Below are 18995 nucleotides of genomic sequence, written 5' to 3'. Positions count from 1 at the left end.
GCGGTGGTAACAGCAAACAAAGCTACTGGACACAGCTACCGACATTCCAAGACCTCAAAATCTTTTCCAATGAGTTAATCATGACAATTGATGTAATCAATACTACAGTGAAATGTAATGATTGAATAGCTACGAATGTATATGTCAGTTTTGTTGAAGATGGTCACAGAACTGTAACTGGCCGAGATCTATTCCCAAAAGTTTGATTCTCATTAACCCAGTCGAAACAAATGTTAAATATTGATCAAAAAACAATTCCTGATCAAGAAACAAATAGCCCATGATTTTCCGTGTCTCACCCCTAGAATGAGTAAATCTCACAAACACACAACTAAATCTACATTTCGTAAAAATTTCACTCCCAAACATCAAAAAGGAAGACGAGTTTATCTAAATACTCAACCTTAATAAATTCAGACCTCAAAAATTTATTAGAAAGAACACACATAATAAAATTGAATAGTTGTTCTGAGAAAAGTTCATATCCCCAATTGTTATAACCGTTAAAGGGATAAAACTATTAATCAAGCACTAGATTTAGAAATCCCAAATAGGTCAATACACAAAACATATATCAACGGTCTAATAGTGACAATTTGATAGTCACGATACGCTTAAAATTTAACAAAATCGAGTCAGTTGAAACTGCGTACTTTTTAACACTGGATATGACCTACGTATACAGCCAGTTAATTTTAGACCCAGAAATTTCTCGCCATTGCATCTTTAGAATCGTTAGCGGTGAATGCACCGGCACATATTGTTTCATTAACGGATTTTATGGTCTAACTGACATGCCGGAAGCATTCCAAAAAGTAATGGATTACAATTTAGTTGCACTTAACAATACTCATTGCTTCCTAGACGACATTATCATCGTTAGTCGGGGCGCTAAAGAAGATAATGTAAACTCAGTATATAAATGTTTGACAAATGTTTGTTATCTCCATAAGTATCAATTTGCCAAAACACAAATAGAGGGGCTAAGAAATAAATTTTTTCAATCTGGAATTTCACCACCAGAGTCTCAAACTTCAGCAAATTTATCTCTCAGCACCTTAAAAGTTAAAGCAACTACGCTCATTTTCAGGTTCTGCTCACTATATGGGCAAATTCAAACCCAAATTTTCACAGTTATGTCAACCACTTCGACCCCTTCTGAAACAAAACACTAAAATTGTTTGAAACAATGAACTAGAAACACTGTTTCAACAAATGAAAAATAAAGTAGCAAACGCCACAGAAATTACACATGTTAATCCACACTTAGAAACCCGCATCAAATGTGATGCTTCTAGATCAGGATTAGGTGCTGCATTAGAACAGCGATCACAAACAAGTTGGCATACGGTTGCACTTGCCTCACACTTTCTTAAATCAAACGATGAACGATATAGTGATAATGAATTATAATTTTTAGAAGTGGTGTGGTCTGTTGAACATTTTAAATCTTAATTGTCTGGAAAATCATTTGCTGTCATCACTGATAATAGAGAATTATTTTTAATCATGAAGGAACATTGAACTAACGAATAGTCAAATTGCACGTTGGATAGATCGATTGCTATCTTTTGATTTTTACATTGCACACACACCAGGCCCGAAAAGGGGACTGGTAGATTACATTTCCTGCCAACCAAATCAAAAAGCAAAAGTTACAAACAAATATGATGAGTTGGTGGTTGCAACAAATACTTGCATTCGTGACGCATTTGCATCAATTTAGATAACATCCGCACCCAAAAACTGTCAATCACTGCACATTAACGCAATAAATTGCTCATATTCCACACGTGCCTCAAATATTCTCGAATACAGCAAACGCAGCACCTTTCCATGCAAACACTAATTCCAACGTGATTACCTCAAATACTTCTCAAACACCCTCTGCATCAACCGGACGTCTGACATTCCGTTCGACACTAAACTCAGCAGTCAATTCTACCCAATCCTTAAATTAAGAGCCAACATCATCCAATCTCGAACTGTCCATGGAAGAGGTGTTTGAGAACAACTTGGCAGAACTTTTTACTAAAAGTTTTTTAGCAGTATTGACCAGTAAGAACACTGCACTGAAAGAAGTACGCAATTGTGTCTTGCAAGATGACAAGCAACATTGCAAGGACGTCAACCTTTTTTGTCCATTCGTTTCGGAGTGACCTTTACTTCCGGTCCAGATGTGTGTGCGAGAATGAAATAACTAATTCAATACAGGACGCTGTTTTGGAATCCCTCCGTCTAACACATCCTGTGAGCTGGGGGATGATAACACAAGGTCAGTACGTTTTTTGGCCGTGTATGCAACGCGAAATCTTGAACAAGGCGTCAATGTGTGAAACCTGTAGAGAAATTGGTAAGAACTTTAAAACAATAATTCCAGCTTCAAAGTGGAAACCACATATAAATTGTACTGAACCTAATGAAGAAGCTCAAATAAGCTTTCGCGGACCGATTACAAATGAAAAAGATCAGGACTTTCACTTTCTTCCTCTAGAAGGAAGTAAGTGAAAGTCCTCGCATGTATTGATTGCTTTTCAAGATACCCAACTGCAGAAGTTTTTCTTTAAAATAAGAATCTGATGTTGTTAAATGTTTAGACGACTATATCCCAATTCATGGAGTTTCAAGTAATATTAGATTAGATCAAGCTTGATGTTTCTTAGGAAATAAAATTAAAACTATTTGTATACAAATTAATATAAATATAATGATAGCACCTGCAGATAAACATCGAGCAATTGGATTAGTAGAACGTTTGATACAAATTATTAAACGGCGAGTAAAGTTGCGTAAAGATAGCCAATAAATATAATACATTCACAGTTTAAGATTCAATAAAAACAATACTGTATCAATTACGTATATGCTAACCAAATGAATACACCTTTCCATAATCATTTCGGAAGAAAACTAAATACACCACTAAGCAATATGAATACAGTTCCCCAATCGTCAAGTCTTCTAAATGAACAAATATTAAATCCCTTTTTAGACGCTGATACTATCCCTGATGATGACTACTTGGACGACAACAGATGGCTAAATGGAGAGAGGAGTGATATCCTCATCGAGGAAGCGATGAAGAGAACAGAAATCGATGCAGGTCGCAGGTACAACAGCGACAAAAACAAGACTGTATGCCGCTTTATACTTCATCCTAAGTTAATCAATCCAAACCGTCAATGGGAGACCTCCCTGAAATTGTTGTTGGCCAGAGATGTCACTAAGCAATCAAAGAGAAACCTCAGAGGATTTTGCGATACTCTGGCACCTGAGAGTACTGTCAAACGCACCTCACCTACAACCATTGTTTTTAGGGAACCCAGAGTTCCAGAAGTGACTGTGAGGAATAGCGATGTAGCCAAATTTGGCACAAAAGCGAAGCAAAACACATACCTGTGGCAATACGCCCAAAGACGTCCTCTGCAGTATGACAAAACAACGGAAGAGACAATCGCAGCCCATCCAAAGGAATCAAAGAATAAGTATTGTGGTGACGTGAAAAACCGTAAACAGGCAAGCAGATAATAACTCCAGAGTGTCTTTTGCGAACAACAATATATCAAAAGTGATGAGTACTCGTAAACCAACAAAACCTCAACCATTGACAACAAGAGGCCGCAAAAATACCACAACTCCAAATACTTCTGCTTCTTCTGCAATGTCAACGCCTTTAACTTCATTTGGAAACAGAACCAACGAGCTCCAGACCACTAAGGGTTTGAGAGATCAGTTTGTTCTGTGAGAACCCGGAACCAACTCCCGCTGCAAAAGGTTTAAGAACAATCAATCCCGTCATAGAGACGGTCATTCAAGAAGAGGCATCACAACCCCCATCCGATGTGACGAATTTCTTTTTGCCATTAGTGAGTCAGGCTGATCCTTCAATTCGTCTACTTTCCAGCTCTCCACAAAACACGATTATGATTATGCCGACTACGAACGAGAAGTTAGCATGAGTTTTATCGACGCAGAAAATCAAATTTAAACATAGGAATACTTAAATTTCAACAAACAATTTTATTTATTGTTAATTAATTTGTTTGAAATTCTCTTGTCTCTGTTTAACTTTGCCATACGCACTCGTAATTTATGGTCTATTTAATTTTTGTGCCTCAGTTCGTTTTCAACTGTTGCAGCATGACATTTGCTTGTTCGGTTATTTCTCACTCCCTGTACAAATTTAGCGACAGTTTTGTTGCTAAATTGTACTTTTCAGTTTACTTTCCTTGTTAATGCATCTCATTTGTTCATTCATTTAGTATAATGGAAAACTATATGGTTTCCAATCTCTCAATTCTGTTTATGTTATTCATCCAGTTTGTTTGTAGTTTCTTTTTCATTGTTTATTATTTATAATAAGCAGCATATACTTTTACATATTTTATATGCCAATTTGATAACCATCATAGTTCTCAAATTTGGTCAGGAATATTTGATGTATTTGTATATTTTTATATATATATATATATATATATATATATATATTCATTTATAAAAATATATGTATATATAAATTAGGTTTTAAATCATGTACTAAATTGGTGACCTTCAGAAATTTTCATCTTCATCTGCTGACCCACAACTATTCACCTATACTATTGGCGTCCGACTAAAAAGTAGTAAATTTACAATTGTTCACATAACCCAATTTTCTTAACCTAAATTATTTCATTCTTCTTTATTCTTTTCTTGAATTCAGTTTCTTATCAAAATCTCTTTTTGGAACCAATCAAATTTTGGACTAAGACAGTTTGATAGTGGAAATGCGTCGGCGTTTCCCAACTAGATAATAGGGTTGGAATCGTAAAACAAATTCATCAGAACTCTCATATCTGTAATTTCAATCTAAACATTTAATACTGTATTCGTGTTTCCAACCCAATATTATATACATGGACTAGCATCCGCTTTTCAATTGCAAATCTCACGGCCAGGGGTATCACAGCTGCCAAGAAACAAAACAGGGTTTAAGTTCACCGATACCTTGTATGAAATCCTCTCTGCCACTCTAACTGAATCTAACGCGGAAGCGGTCACGTGATGCGCAATGCTGATGCCTCATCCCATTGTTGTATGAACAAAAACAGAGTAAGACGCCTCAAATAACAGAACCTTTTCAAAACATTTAGACCAGAAGCGAACAGTGTTGTCTTTTCTGTAACTGACAATTTTGACCAGAAAAAAATTCTTGCTACCGTCCGCGAGAAACATTTAGAACACGCAAAAGCAATTGAGGTATCTATTAGGCAACGATCATCGAATTGTTTTTCCACACCATCAGTGCACATTTGAGATGCCTCCCTGATTAGAAAATCTGTCCTGAAGGCGCTTGGAAACCAGGGCCCTTCCAAGTTTGCTGCCAACGAATGACAAAATCTCTTAAGGCGTCCTCAGCTGATCTACACAAAGCGAAATCTAAACTAGCAATATCCATATTAACTTCCTATTTGACTTTCCTTCTTCCTATAAATTATGTGGCTTGATAACTCTTGATGCCCAATGTAAAACCGATAGGAATTGGGGAATTTATAAGGCGATACATTTGAAGAACTGTTGGCAAATCTGTTCGAACTGTTGTCAAGTCTCAAGTTTCTAAGTGGTTATCAAGAGCTAGGTAGGGGTCAAAAAAGAGGTTTTGAACATGCCATTCTTTTAATGAGGGTCTCTTTAATGATACAGTTGTTGACGATTTTTTTATTGTTGACGCAAAAATCGCGTTCAATAGTCTCAACAGTGATCCTGTCTTTGAAAACATCGATATATTTTACCCTACTCTCTATCTTTTCATTTTTAATACATATCGTAATAACCTATGTAATACCATCATATTTGCTTCTCAAAAAACAAACAAAATTTTCTGAGGAAGTAAAATTCAGGGTGGTCCCATTCCATTGTTAATGCATGGACCAGGCGTTATTCCTTTATTTGAATTTCTTGACGAGTGCTTGACAGTTAAGAAATGATATGCGGTTTTTGATAACTCTGTCGACTCTCTTGGTACCCTAAAAGATATTATGAATCCGTGAAAAACATGGCTCTGCATTTGGTTACCATCATACCAAATGTCTTGTCATTACCAAAGGACCTTGCTGAAAAGCACATTTTTTCACAATGAAGTAGGAATATGGATGGACATGGTATCTTGATAAGATCTGAACATAAAAAATTGTCGGAGAGATCATCAAAACAGCCAAAAATTTGTTAAAAATGCTAATATTTCATGCCAATGGTTCACCTCAAAGGTTTATAAACAGCTCACTTCATCCGGCATGCATAAATAAATTCTCTTAGCTAGTAAAAACTTAAAACTGAAGCAATAAAAGAATACGAGGAATCAATCAACAATGAGGTATTACAGAATCTATTTAAGAATCCCGCTAGCGAACAAATATGGGACTATTTTTTGTTGGCAATTACGGCGGCTGGCCTGAAGATTATTGAAACGGAAGACCGTTTTAGAAAATACCAACGATCAATTCAGCTATCATATCCGTTATCGCTATCCTTTCTCAAAGTCGATGTAACTCAACAACAGAACCTAGATAAAATAATAAAGGAGAAAGATTTTTATATCAATTGGAAAAGACGATGAAGAAGATTCGTTCACTTAATTTGGCCGATGGAAAATAGCATGAAGCTAGTTGGACGCTTTCCGTTGAAAAGATATCACTTTGCGGTACGGAAAATTAAGTTTCTTGATTATATTGCCCTTCGCTATGTAAGAGATCCAGTAAAGATGTCATCATTATGCGCATGCAATGAAAAATCTACTCTAGCACATTTCTTCCGATATCCGAAAGGAGTATCCACCCACACAAGACAAATTAAACTTCGAAAATCCTGTGGTAATTTGATAAGTGTGTCATGTTGTTGAGGTCTAACTTCATCTTCAGCCGTCGCTATGGGAAACTTTCGCTCTTAAGTCAACGACAATTAGTAATGGTGTTTGATTAGAAATCAAGGCCAATATATTTAATGAGTCTAGGTTCAACAAAACACACTTTGATGCAAAGTTTAAAAGCCGCTGGAAGAATTTGCTCTAAAATCTGCAGCGAAGTGTACAAGTACCATGGGTATCCATGAATATCCACCTTTTGTACACTTTTGTTTGCATGCATTTGGAGACTTCCCCTCAGCTTCAAAAGCGCTGTAACAACTGGAACTATGCGTGCAAAGAGAAAAGCTACGCTGACATTTTATCATATCTTATGACAGAAATCGACTTCGCTTTGTGAACGCGTTCTATTTTCTGCATTCGAGGTCAAAGGACCGTTAGGCGATGCCAAATTGTTGATTCTTTAATTGAATCAAATGAGGAAAGGAGGCTGATAGTTTGACTCATCTAATTTTGACATAAGTTGTTGTTATCTAGTGCAGTCTGTCCTTTGGTTCACCTTTTTCTAAGTTTACGTTTGTGTATAATAATTTTAGAGCAATTATATTGTTGGTACAAGCTTCGTTGTTGTGATAAACTTATTAAATTGATGTTGTGATATACAAGCCTAAAGGTTGTGATAAACTTATTAAGTGGTTTCAGGGGATTTTTGAGCTGTTTTGTCTCGTATTATTCAAACAGTGAAAAAAACTATTAACCATCACTGCCTCCATAATCGCAGAAAAACTCAGTCTCGACGAAAAATGACATTGGTGTTGAAAGCCTTCATCTCATCGAGTGTTTGCATAAGGGTCATCAATGTGTTGTATGGACACTGGTTGGCTACCGAAAAACGTCCCCAGAGACTTTTTGACTCGGCCATTTCACTGTGGGTTCTACTCAATTAAACAAGCAACAGAAGTATCCGACGATTCGAAAAAAGTATCATCGTGAAACCCGACTAGTGCTTTTCATGCTGATGCGTTACAGAATTAGTAGGAGGAATAATATACCAAATTCAGGAGTCGATGAAGATTATTACGAAGATGTATACCAAAAATTCGTTGACTTGACGGGACATATTGGGGTTACAATACATAAGACCGTCTGCCATCGCCTTCCAAAAAGAAGAAATGGACCCAAAGGTATAGTGATTTATGTCATGAGACAAACTAATCATCTGATAATGGGAAATAAGAGGAAGCTGAAAGAGATGAGCCATCGACTTCACATTATTGTTGATTTTACAACGCTAAAAAGGAAGGTCATACACTTGATTAGACAAAAAAAAGACGTTGCAAGTGTAACTACTGTTAATGAAAAAGTACTCGTGTATCTGAATTCTTCTGATAGATTTGTATTCAATAACGTGTTTGAATTATATGAATGAGATAGCTCCCCGTTTGATAAGTATATTTCCAGCGTTTTGAAGTGAGACCGCCAAAGGTGCAATGCGTTTCGAACAACAAAAACAGGGTTAACAAAATATTGAAAACTTTTTTGGTTTACAACAATATAAGATCACTAAACAAAAATATCGATGAACTAGAACAAATGATATGTGATAAAAATGACGAACCCACTGCTATGTTTCTTTCGGAAACCTTGTTGCCGTCTGATTGTCTTTTCAACCTCTATAAATTGTCCGGATATTATATAATAGTTTCAGAAAGTTGACTAAAAGCAACGGTCTTGTTATTTATATTGATGAAACTATAGCATATGAAGTCATACCAACACCATGCAATCTCTCGTCCACTTCGTTAATTGTTTTGCTTTAATACCGGAAATCTCAAATTTTGCTGAATATGCAGCTCATCATGCACTAAAAACAATAATTTTTTGAGCCATTTTGAAATATTACCTATATGCCTTCAACAGCATGGCCGACAATGTATTATATTTGGCGATTTCAACATAGATTTATTGTAAAATTTTTAATCTGTTGACGAATACTATGCAATAATTAAACCAAATGGTTTCACTCATGGTCTAGATTTTACTACTGGTCCAGACTATGCTGGTAAATGTTACCAACACAACGTTAATTGACCACAAGCTTTATAAAAAAAACGGATTTTTTTCCGTTGATTATTAAACTAATTTTTCAAACATTATCGAGCATTTTTCAATTAATTTAAGTTCTGATTGGTTAATAAAAAACAAAATTAAAAATACGACAACCAAACCGTATCCATTTTTAAACAATGAGAGAGCCCAGATTGATTTTCAGAAACTACTGGCAACTATAATGACAAGTATTCAGCAGTACTGTGGCTGTCCTTTGTGACTTGTCCAGTACAAATAACCCAAGTAGAATTCTAAAGGAAGCGATAGACGAAAGTACTGTAATCGAAACAAGTAAGAGTAAAACTAAAATATGAATAAAAATTATTTCAAAAAATCTTATTATTAAACGAACCGTACCATCAAAAGATTACTCAAGTGTCCGAATTCTAAAATCATAAGAATGAATATGTAAAGAAAGCAAAGTAAACAATCTTCGCTTAAATAAAAAAAACAATTTCTTAGTAAAAAACTCAAAATCTTTTTAAACTCTAAACGCATAAAATCGTTTCATAAAAAATTAAGGAATAGCAGAGATGATGAAACAATATAAATTGAAAGTATATTAATATAGTTAACATAAATCCAGGAAATAACCCAAAATCTAATTATCTTTTCGATTGTACCTATACACAGGCTTTCAATTTTTGCAAAACTTTAATTTGTATAAAACAACTGAATGGATAGAACTCCTACTAAGGTTCTAAAACTTTGTATAACCATTCTTGCGTATCCTTTCTCATACGTAGTTAGTCTATCGTTCACAAAATTATTTTTCCTGACTGCTTGAACCACGTAAAAATTAGTCTAATATATAAAGCCGGATCCAAATGGAAAAATGATAACTATTGAGCCATATCTGTGTTTCCTGCATTGAACAAAATTTTTGAAAAGGCAATGTTCAACAATTTTAATAACTTTCTGAAGCATGAAAATGTGTATTATAAAACCCGCATTTTGGTTGCCAACTCAAACGCTCCTCAACTGACAACCTGATTCAATTAGAGAAGACATTTGTTTTTTGCAGTTTTTTCTGCTGAATTTTAATAGACATTAAGAAAGCGTTTGACACTATTGACTATTCTAGACTTCTTCAAAACTTTCTGCATATGGTTCTAGATGAGTTGCATTAGAATGATTTGAATCTTATATGACATAGATAACCCATGGCCATAAACTAAGCGATTGCCTATCTCAGGTAGAGTTAATAATATTTGTTGTACCGCAGGGTTCTTTTTTAGGACAGCTGTTATTCGTTCTTTATAAATGATTTGCCTCTCTGTTGGTAAGAATTAGATCCGTATATGTTAGCATATGACACAAATCTTCTTTTTGAATCACACTTGGTAAATACTTATGCTTTGAATGATGAGCTATACCAAATTGCGTCATGGTTAACTGATCAAATTGTGTGTTTGAGGTCTTCTCAAACACAATTAATAAAAATCCTACCATTAGACTTGATTTCACTCTGAGCAGTAATTTCTTCGGAATGTTTAAAAGACCTAGGTCCTCTTCTTGATCGCGAATTCAAACTTTTTTGTCATATAAAAAAATTGTTAAAAAGATTTCTCCTCAATATGTTTTTTTACTGTGTGGAATCAACTTAAAAAATAAATTGAATCAATTACACGAATTTCAGAAAGAAATTTTGCGAATAATTTATTTTTAAAAAGTCGATGTGAACCCTTTAATGAGTAGGTTTTGAAAAGTAGCGTGTTATCCTTATAAGGTCTTTACTTAAAAGAGCTCCTAAAGTACACGTTGACCTGTGTTCAGACTAGGAAAGTTTCTGAGAACGGTTGTTGTTGTTGTTGTTGTTGTTATTGGCGGTGGTTTGCTTATGGGGTCTGAAATCCCAGCCATCAAATTAAAATATTTTCCAATAATATCTACAGTTTTGGCAATTGCAGAACAATGCCAAGTGCAATTATTTCGCTCCAAAAATTTCTTCCGGAAAAATGTCCACATTGTACATAATATTCCAATTTTCAGTCAGACTGGTTCATTTATGCTTATTAATTTTTCTAGGCAGATTGCAACTCAACAGTTTTAAAAAAATGAATTTGCTTAGCGTTTTCTCTGATCGAGTTTTCATCATTTTGGAAGTTTTGTTGCTCCTTGCTTTTTCGTAAGTACTTCTGATAGTTCGATGCCGCTATTGTTTTCATTCAGAGCTTCTGAAACTCTCAATAGATTATTAAGTTGGTTAAAGAATGTTAATGGCAAAATGTTTAATAGACGAAGCTGGCTTTTGTATTCTGTATCTTTATTTCCGTTATCCAATTGACTACATTTATTTGATTTTTTTCCCAAAATTTGAGTTTCAGTTCTCCCTGCAGTCAAGCACATGAAACCATACAGCAGTACCGGCAACATTAAGCACTTATATAATCCCAATTTTACAAACGTGTTTACTTTAACTGCAAATTTTTGCTTACGTTTGTTCAAAATTTTGTTTGTTTTCTTCGTTCTTTCTTCAATATGCTGTTTCCAGGATACGTCAGTCGCCACGTGAATACCAAGATTTTTGACAGTAACTGAATTTGCCAAATCATTTTACATGAATCTGCACTGTTGGTCTCTACCTCCGAAATTCATATATGCTCACTTGTATATTGCCGGCTCCATTTTATTTTGGATTATCCATTTCTAAATCCCATGTTGATCATCTTGTTGATCATCCCAAAAGCTTTTTTGCACAGCCAAATGTTAAAATCATCAGCGAAGATAATGTGCTCCAAAAAAATCAGGAAATCTGGAAGATCGTTAATAAATATACCGAACAAAAATGGGCCTAGGAGCAAAGTTTGCTGCAGTTTTTCACCACATTCTTATCTTTTTGTTTTCGGCGAGATAAAAGATTCTTGACAATGGGCGACACTGTTATCTCGGTTTCCTTCAATTTGCTATAGACGTCAGGAGCGTCTTCTCTGACACAATAAACAACTCCAACTATATCTACCTTTCTTTGTAGACGATCGATCTCAACTTATAATTGATCACCGTTGAGGGGTGTTCTATTATCGCTTTTCGGGCTGGTTACCGAGTTGTTGATAATATCGTGCCACATTATAATTTGTCATTATTTCCGACGTATCAGAATCGAATGTGAACTATCTTGAACTTATTGTTGTTTTTGTTGTTGTTGTTGGGCATCTTCTTTACAGAAGGGAGTTCTGCCGATCAAAGCAGTTATAGAAAATCAATCCATGTCTCTCTGCAGTGTTGCCAGTCACAACAGATCTGACACGTGCAGACGTTTTCTGGTTTGTAACGCATCATGATATCATTCCACATTTGCTTTAGAATTCTGTGTTTTAGGCCGTGTTGATTTCCGAAGCCAATGCTGTGATGAAGTCTGTTGGCTATCCTTCGGGTGCGAAAGAAGAGTTCGCCGCGAGATTTTTCGAGTCGTTTTTTCGTTAAGTCAAAGTAATCGTCTCTTCTCATTGATCTGTTTCCAGGCAGCACCGGCCGTTTTGTACTTGTCAGTTGAATTTGTTGAAGACTGGATAGTAGTAGAAGATAATTGAGCTGATAGTACATTGGCAAGGGTAGTAGATTTGACAAACGTAGTTGTTCGATGTAACTCAGTGTCTTGCTATTCGTTATCCAGCGTTTGGATGTAGCGCTATCTTTAGCGTTTGGATGTAGATTGTATCCTGGTTTCGAGATGACTTCCCTTTGAGTCGTCATCGAATGTTATCCCACTTCTCCAGAGAATGATGTAATGAGCTAGCTTCAACAATCAACATTACAAAAGGGCGACCACGGCTACCAATAAAACGTTTTGTTTTACAATTTTGAAAGCAGCTGGTAAACTTAAAGTACCTAAGATTAAAAATAATGCTCAAAAAAACTCACGCATAGACGTCCGGTTCTGTGCAATTTTCTGTTAGATCAAAATGCAGTACTGCGCCTTAAATGTAATTTATTTACTTAAAAGACTTTAAAGACCCTCCGTTGCAGCCAAAGACCCTCCACTGTTGCCCCTATCAGACCACCCCCCTCAACAGTGCCCCCGCTCTGCTCCAATTAAGCTAAAGCTAACCTCATTAAACTGCAGCTATCTACATCCCGGCCTTCGGATACGCGGACGATTTCAAAGCAATTGCCCACGGTGAACACGAATGCGAGACCACTCTCGGGAAAATACAGAAATGGAGCAAAGCAAACCATATGGACCTAAATGTTAGCAAAAGTAAAACTCTCCTCATCAGAGGGGTTCTAGCCGAGCGTGACGAGGCAGGTCTGGAAACCGTTGCCACCCAAAAAGATCTCGGAGTCGTAATGTCTCGAAATCTCTCTTGGAGTGCAAACTGCCAACTTAGAACAACCAAAGCGTGGAAAGCCTTCTACACATTCAAACGGAATGTTTCGAGCAGAATCTCAATGGAAACGAAACTGAACGCTTACATAGGATACGTAGTGCCCGTACTCACTTACGCCTCCCAAATCTGGTACCCTTCGAAGACTGACATGAAATCAATCGAGAAGATCCAGCAAAAGGCAACAAAGTGGATATTTTGTGGAAACGACGAATACCATCAAAGACTCGAAACACTGAAAATACTCCCACTCTCCATGTACATGGAAATGCACGATGTCCTCTATCTCCTCTGAATCATAGAAGGCAATTACTACGTCCCCGAAGACAAACTGCCTAAGCGAAAAGAAAACGCAACAAGACAAAAGCAGGAATTTGAACTCCCCAAACACCGACTACATAAATCAGACGAAGACTTCTTCTTCAGAGCCGCAAAGCTATTCAACATCATTAGTAGGACAACGGAGAAGCCAATGACGAAGAAACTTCTGATAGAGATGTACCAAAACTATTTCCACAGAAGCTACAACGAACTCGACAGCTGCACTTGGAGACTTCTATGCAACTGTGGAATCTGCAATCCAATGAAAAAACTCGTGCCAAACGAAAACTGAAGGGTTCCACACCCGAGGGCTCCGACCCTAAAGACTCTCCTACTACTACTACTACTACTACTACTACTACTACTACTACTACTACTACTACTACTACTACTACTGACGAAGCCGGCCGGTCGTTTGAGAGCAACTCGTCCGACTTTAGTCGGTTATGTTCATTTTATTGTTAGATTTGAACGATACGAAATGTTTTAAGAAGACGTAGTGCTTGGAGGGCCACGGACAAGCCAATATTCATCCAGTGTTGTGGAGGGGCATTTTTTTATTTAGCTTTTTGAAAAAACCTTCCCATTGCAGGTCCAACGAATAGGTTTCTTCTAAAATCAAAAATGAAACTATTTAATAGCCAGTTTCTTTTCGACAATGAGCAAAATTTGGTACAGGCATCTGTCGTAGATCCGAATGCAATTTATCGATAACCCTGAACTAGTCACAGCATGCTGAGTTAGAACTACTCATGGCCCATGGGAAATTTTGTGCATTTTTTACTCCCGGAACGGAACCATTCTGAGTAGTTTCAAAAATAATTTTAGTCGTGGAAAATGGGCATACGGGGTCTGCAAACTTATATGGAAAATGAATTGGGTGACCGAGTTTGTAATAGAGTTGCCGTGAAAGACGCGGTATCAAGTTTTAAACGCCGCTTTTCGTGCTCGGAGGCTTTGATTCTAATAGATGGCAACTCTACGTTCACAACGTTGTATAATAACAGTAATGTTGATTGGATATGTGGTGGCCAATATAGAGATCATGAGAGAGATGTTTTAAAATTTGTTGATTCGATTCGAAAATCAGGCGCGGAGCCAATTTTCTTTTTCGATGGACCCTGTACTGATGAAAAGAGAAACGAATGGGTAGCACGAAAAGCTGAAAAGTGTGTGAAAGTGCAGAGACTAATGCGAAGTATTAAAGATGGTAAAGCAGTTGACAGGGAGCCTCAATTTATGGTACCTACAGCTCTAGGCACTTTGCGTAGATGTATTCTATCGTAAGTAAGCAAATGTAAAGTCGTGATCACCAATATTGAATGCGATGAGGAAATTGCCAAGTATGCTCGAACTCATAAAAACGTTGCCGGAATTTGGGGTCAAGATAGTGATTTTGTAATATTCAATGCTGCAGAATATTATTTCTCCGCTAAGCACTATTGTTCTGAACAAATTTCAACGGTTGTGTACAGCAGCACTGAATTAGCTAAAATTCATGGTTTGAATGTTGATTCTTTACCCATCGTTGCCAGCATGCTTGCTAACGATTTTATTCAACGTAGTGACGTTACTGAATACCATAGACGAGTAACAGGTTGTGGTGTTGACACATTCCCTAAATTTAAGGCAGTGTTTACGGCTGTAGCAAAATTTGTGAAGGAAAAAGTCAGTGAACATCAGTCGCACATGAATGTTGACGAAATATGCAATGTCTTGTGTCGTGAAATGCTTGGGTCTAAGCAAGACCGGTTGGTGAGAGATTCAGTTCAGCATTCGCTGAAAACTTATTTTGTTCTCAATGTCACTGAAGTGAAAGCATCCAGGAGTTACTCAGAAAAACTACTCGAATTGCTCAAAGGGTATTTTTGCTTTTTCTCGCATACCGAATTGGTGCTGACCCTCGAGTGCATGGACCATGGAGCTGAGTTGGAGGATTTAGAGTCGAATTTTGAACCTGTCATATTCGTTTTTGATCCTATTAACTCTCGTTTTGGAGTGTTGCGTAATCATCTTCGAGATGATCCAAATATGAATTTTATCAAAGAGTATGCTGTATATTCAGAGAACTCGGTGAATACTCCAAGGCTTTTTAAAGTTAATTTTCCGTCTTTTAAGCTTGATTTGTTAACTTTGCTTCCGCGAAATGAAGACCATTTAAAGTTGCAGAAACTTAAAATATTGCTCTGGATGTTGACTGGAGTCAACTATTCCGACACAAGTGTAGCTGATTTTCAAGCTATTCTTCTTCGAATTGATCCGAAGTATCACATATCATCACTGGTGCTTTTTTATCTGTTTCAAATTGAGCACATAATAAGTGAGCTGGAAGTCGAAGTTTTCATAGCAATGTTCATTAGGTTGTCTTCTTTAAACTACCGGCTGCCCTCAGATATTAACCCGTATCCAAACTACAAAGCAGTGCATTTGGCTACACTTTTTAACTGCGGCATTAGGACGATAACAAGAGCTGCGTCTATTTTAGATGTCATTCCTAGTATTGCTTTCTGTCAGAGTTATTATTTTGACGGGATTTTATTCTAGAAGATTTACATTAACAGCAAGAGCCTTGATATGGAAAGTATGTCTGACATAGAGCTGAGAGCTAATATTTGGAACTTGCTTCTTTTTTCAGTTCAACCTCTTTAGCTTGATTATTGAGATAATTGAAGCAACAGTGTCTTAACCAAATAGTTGAACAACAAGGAGGCTCGGTAATGTGCGTACGCACATAACGTTCCGACCCCGCTCATCCACACTCTTGGCACAATTGGCTACCAAATGAAAGCGAAACTTTCAAAAACATAATATCGTCCAATAACCCACAAATGGGATACCATAAAGCCACGCTAGAGGGCCGATGGAACCTGTTGTTATTAGGACTGCTAGAATATACAATAATAAAAATCAAATAACAAACACTAATTAGGACCAAAATTCGATGTCTACATTAACAAAACAACAACAAAATCAAGCGCGCTTCAGATAAAACCTAAACAAAAGAAAATAAGCAAAACTTTATAGAAAAGATTTTGGACCTGTCCTCAATGCAAATGTGTAACAGGTCGACCGAAAAGAGCAGAAAGGTGCGAAGTTCCAAAACAGATTTCTATTTTTGAAAACAATTTATTTCAAAGTGATTAATATTATTAAATATTAACTGAAAACACTAAAATGTTCATTTATATCTTCATAGAATCCAATTGAGACCTGTCATTATCCAGTAAACGTCATACCACTACAAAAAGAAAGACAAATACCGGCAAAATGAAAAATTTCATGTAAACTTTGCGCGAAAATGGCGGGGAAGCCGTTTAAACCATCAAACTCACTCAGAACATCAAAATCCAAAATCCTCAAGTTGCACAATATTTCAAAGCCAGCAGGACCTACCATTATAATTTAAACCGAAAACAAAAGCTGTTAAATTGTAAAAATAAAAAACCTCAAATTTCATAATTTTATAGAATATCTTAGTAAGAGTAGTATCAAAGCCAAGAAACAAACGATTGAAACTAAAACCGTTATAAAGACTAAATTTAGGGCACTGGAAACGCTTCGCTACCTGTCTTTACATAGAGTAAGCTACAAATCGACCGACCGAAAAACGATTTAAAAAATGGCGAAGCTCAAAAACCCAAACATGTTTTTGAAGACATATTTTCAAAAGCCATAACGGACATGGGATTTCAAAACGTTGATCACTTAGTTTGCAGCACCTCAGCAAGCCAATTGCGGTGGTTACTAATGAGACTGAGTCACAAGACTACAAAAAAACGAATACAGACAGAAGCCCAAACTCAAACAATTTTACGACATCAGTGTTCAAGGCCCTATTATTTTAGGTTGTTATCTGCAAGAACTGTAAATTACTCTCTTCTCATTTCAACATCAACGGGTCTTCCTTATGAAAGGACTACGTAGACATCACAACAAAAAGAGGCCCAAAGCTTGAACAGTATAGAAATCTCAAAGATTTTTTATGAAAATAAATGGTTGAAGCCATCTGTCAAAACACAACCAACCAAGAAAATAATCTTAGAATTAACAAAATAAGTTAAGACATCTGACTAGTGAGGTTGATTACATGATGAAAAAATAAAAGCAAAAAGAGGCAGTCGAAGTTTTTTTAAAATGTTAATTTGAAAGTCATTAAAACAAATATTTATAAACCGAAGTCCAATTATTCGTCCTGGAGAGGCAATTGAGTTTTATCATTATCAGGTATATGTCGTAGAACAACAAGAAAGGCAAACATAGGAAAAGATGAAAAATGCACTTATTTTTGCGAGATAACTGTGTCAGACAAAAAGCACAAAATATTCAACAAAAACAACATTTCAGGTATGCGTTTTTTCAAAGCTTGTGCATTTTTCACAATTATCCTGTTTTTCATTTAGACCTGAAATCAGTGTGATAGATAATTCGACAAGGAAAAAATTGAACGTATAAAATATTCATTTATGCTCAAAATACAAAAAAAATGAAAACTCGTATCAAAACCAAAAACCGTAATTTATTTATAAAACCATTAAAAACGATAATTCTTAACTCAGAGGAGATTAGTTTCTCCTGCTTTTACTGAAACTACGCCTGAACTGAGAAAAATAAGATAAATCAGTTGAAAAATTCAAAGTTTCACCGATATTTTCTTAAAACAAATGTTTTCACAGTCATAAGAGACATTAGATAACAACTGAAAATCATGTCGAGGTCCACTTTTACCTGTTAAAAAAACCAATTGGATCTTTGATTGGGGAGACTGAGTCATTGGACTGCAAAAAGCTTTAGAAATGAAATCAAAACAAAAGAAGTTCATAAAATTGTAACAAAACAATTTATCAGCCATAAAAAACAAGCTTATATGGCCTCTAATATTGGGCTTCTTTTTCAAGAATCTGTCAATAATTGAACCCTGATTTTATATTTTTGTCAGTATTCAACATAAAAAAATAAATGCGGAAATATTTTTTTAAAAAAGGCAACGCCCCATTTAAATCTAATTTTTTACTAAAAAGATCAATGGTGAGATGAAGATCAGACCTGATATTGCTGGGCGCCCTAAGCACACTCAATCGTTCTAATAGTTGCTAAATAGATCAAATTATAAACACATTTTTCAAAAAAAAATCATGATTTTTGTATAATTATCGGGTTTAAAATTGCCAAAAACTCGCAACATTATAATTCCAGAAGACTCTTAAGAACGGCTAAAGTACAACTAGCTGTTTTTGAGCTTACAAAGAATATGAGCGGAGTTGCAAGGAATCCAATTTCAGCAAGTTTGAAGAAAGTTGGCTGAAACGTGTATTTGCTTCCATTTCTGCTCCCACAAAAAAGTTGGCATTAGTTCTATTCAAAAACACGAATCGAACAATTAAGCAACCCTGCCCTATCTT

The 18995-nt window shown here is 36.0% G+C and overlaps 1 protein-coding gene across 1 annotated transcript in view; it reads left to right on the top strand.

The window, feature by feature from the left end:
* The first annotated feature begins 7464 nt into the window (after positions 1–7464).
* LOC142345635 (dnaJ homolog subfamily B member 4-like) overlaps positions 7465–18995 on the top strand; it is a 54871-nt gene continuing 43340 nt past the window's right edge. Inside the window, exon 1 of the mRNA XM_075397792.1 lies at positions 7465–7485. The gene's annotated coding sequence lies outside the window, so the exon portion shown is untranslated. The remainder of the gene's footprint in view (positions 7486–18995) is intronic.

This window comes from Convolutriloba macropyga, chromosome 9 (assembly GCF_964194025.1).
Source record: "Convolutriloba macropyga chromosome 9, txConMacr16.3, whole genome shotgun sequence".
Classification (NCBI taxonomy): domain Eukaryota; kingdom Metazoa; phylum Xenacoelomorpha; order Acoela; family Convolutidae; genus Convolutriloba; species Convolutriloba macropyga.
Note: the sequence above shows the minus strand (reverse complement) of the source record. Positions and strands in the feature narration are given on the sequence as shown.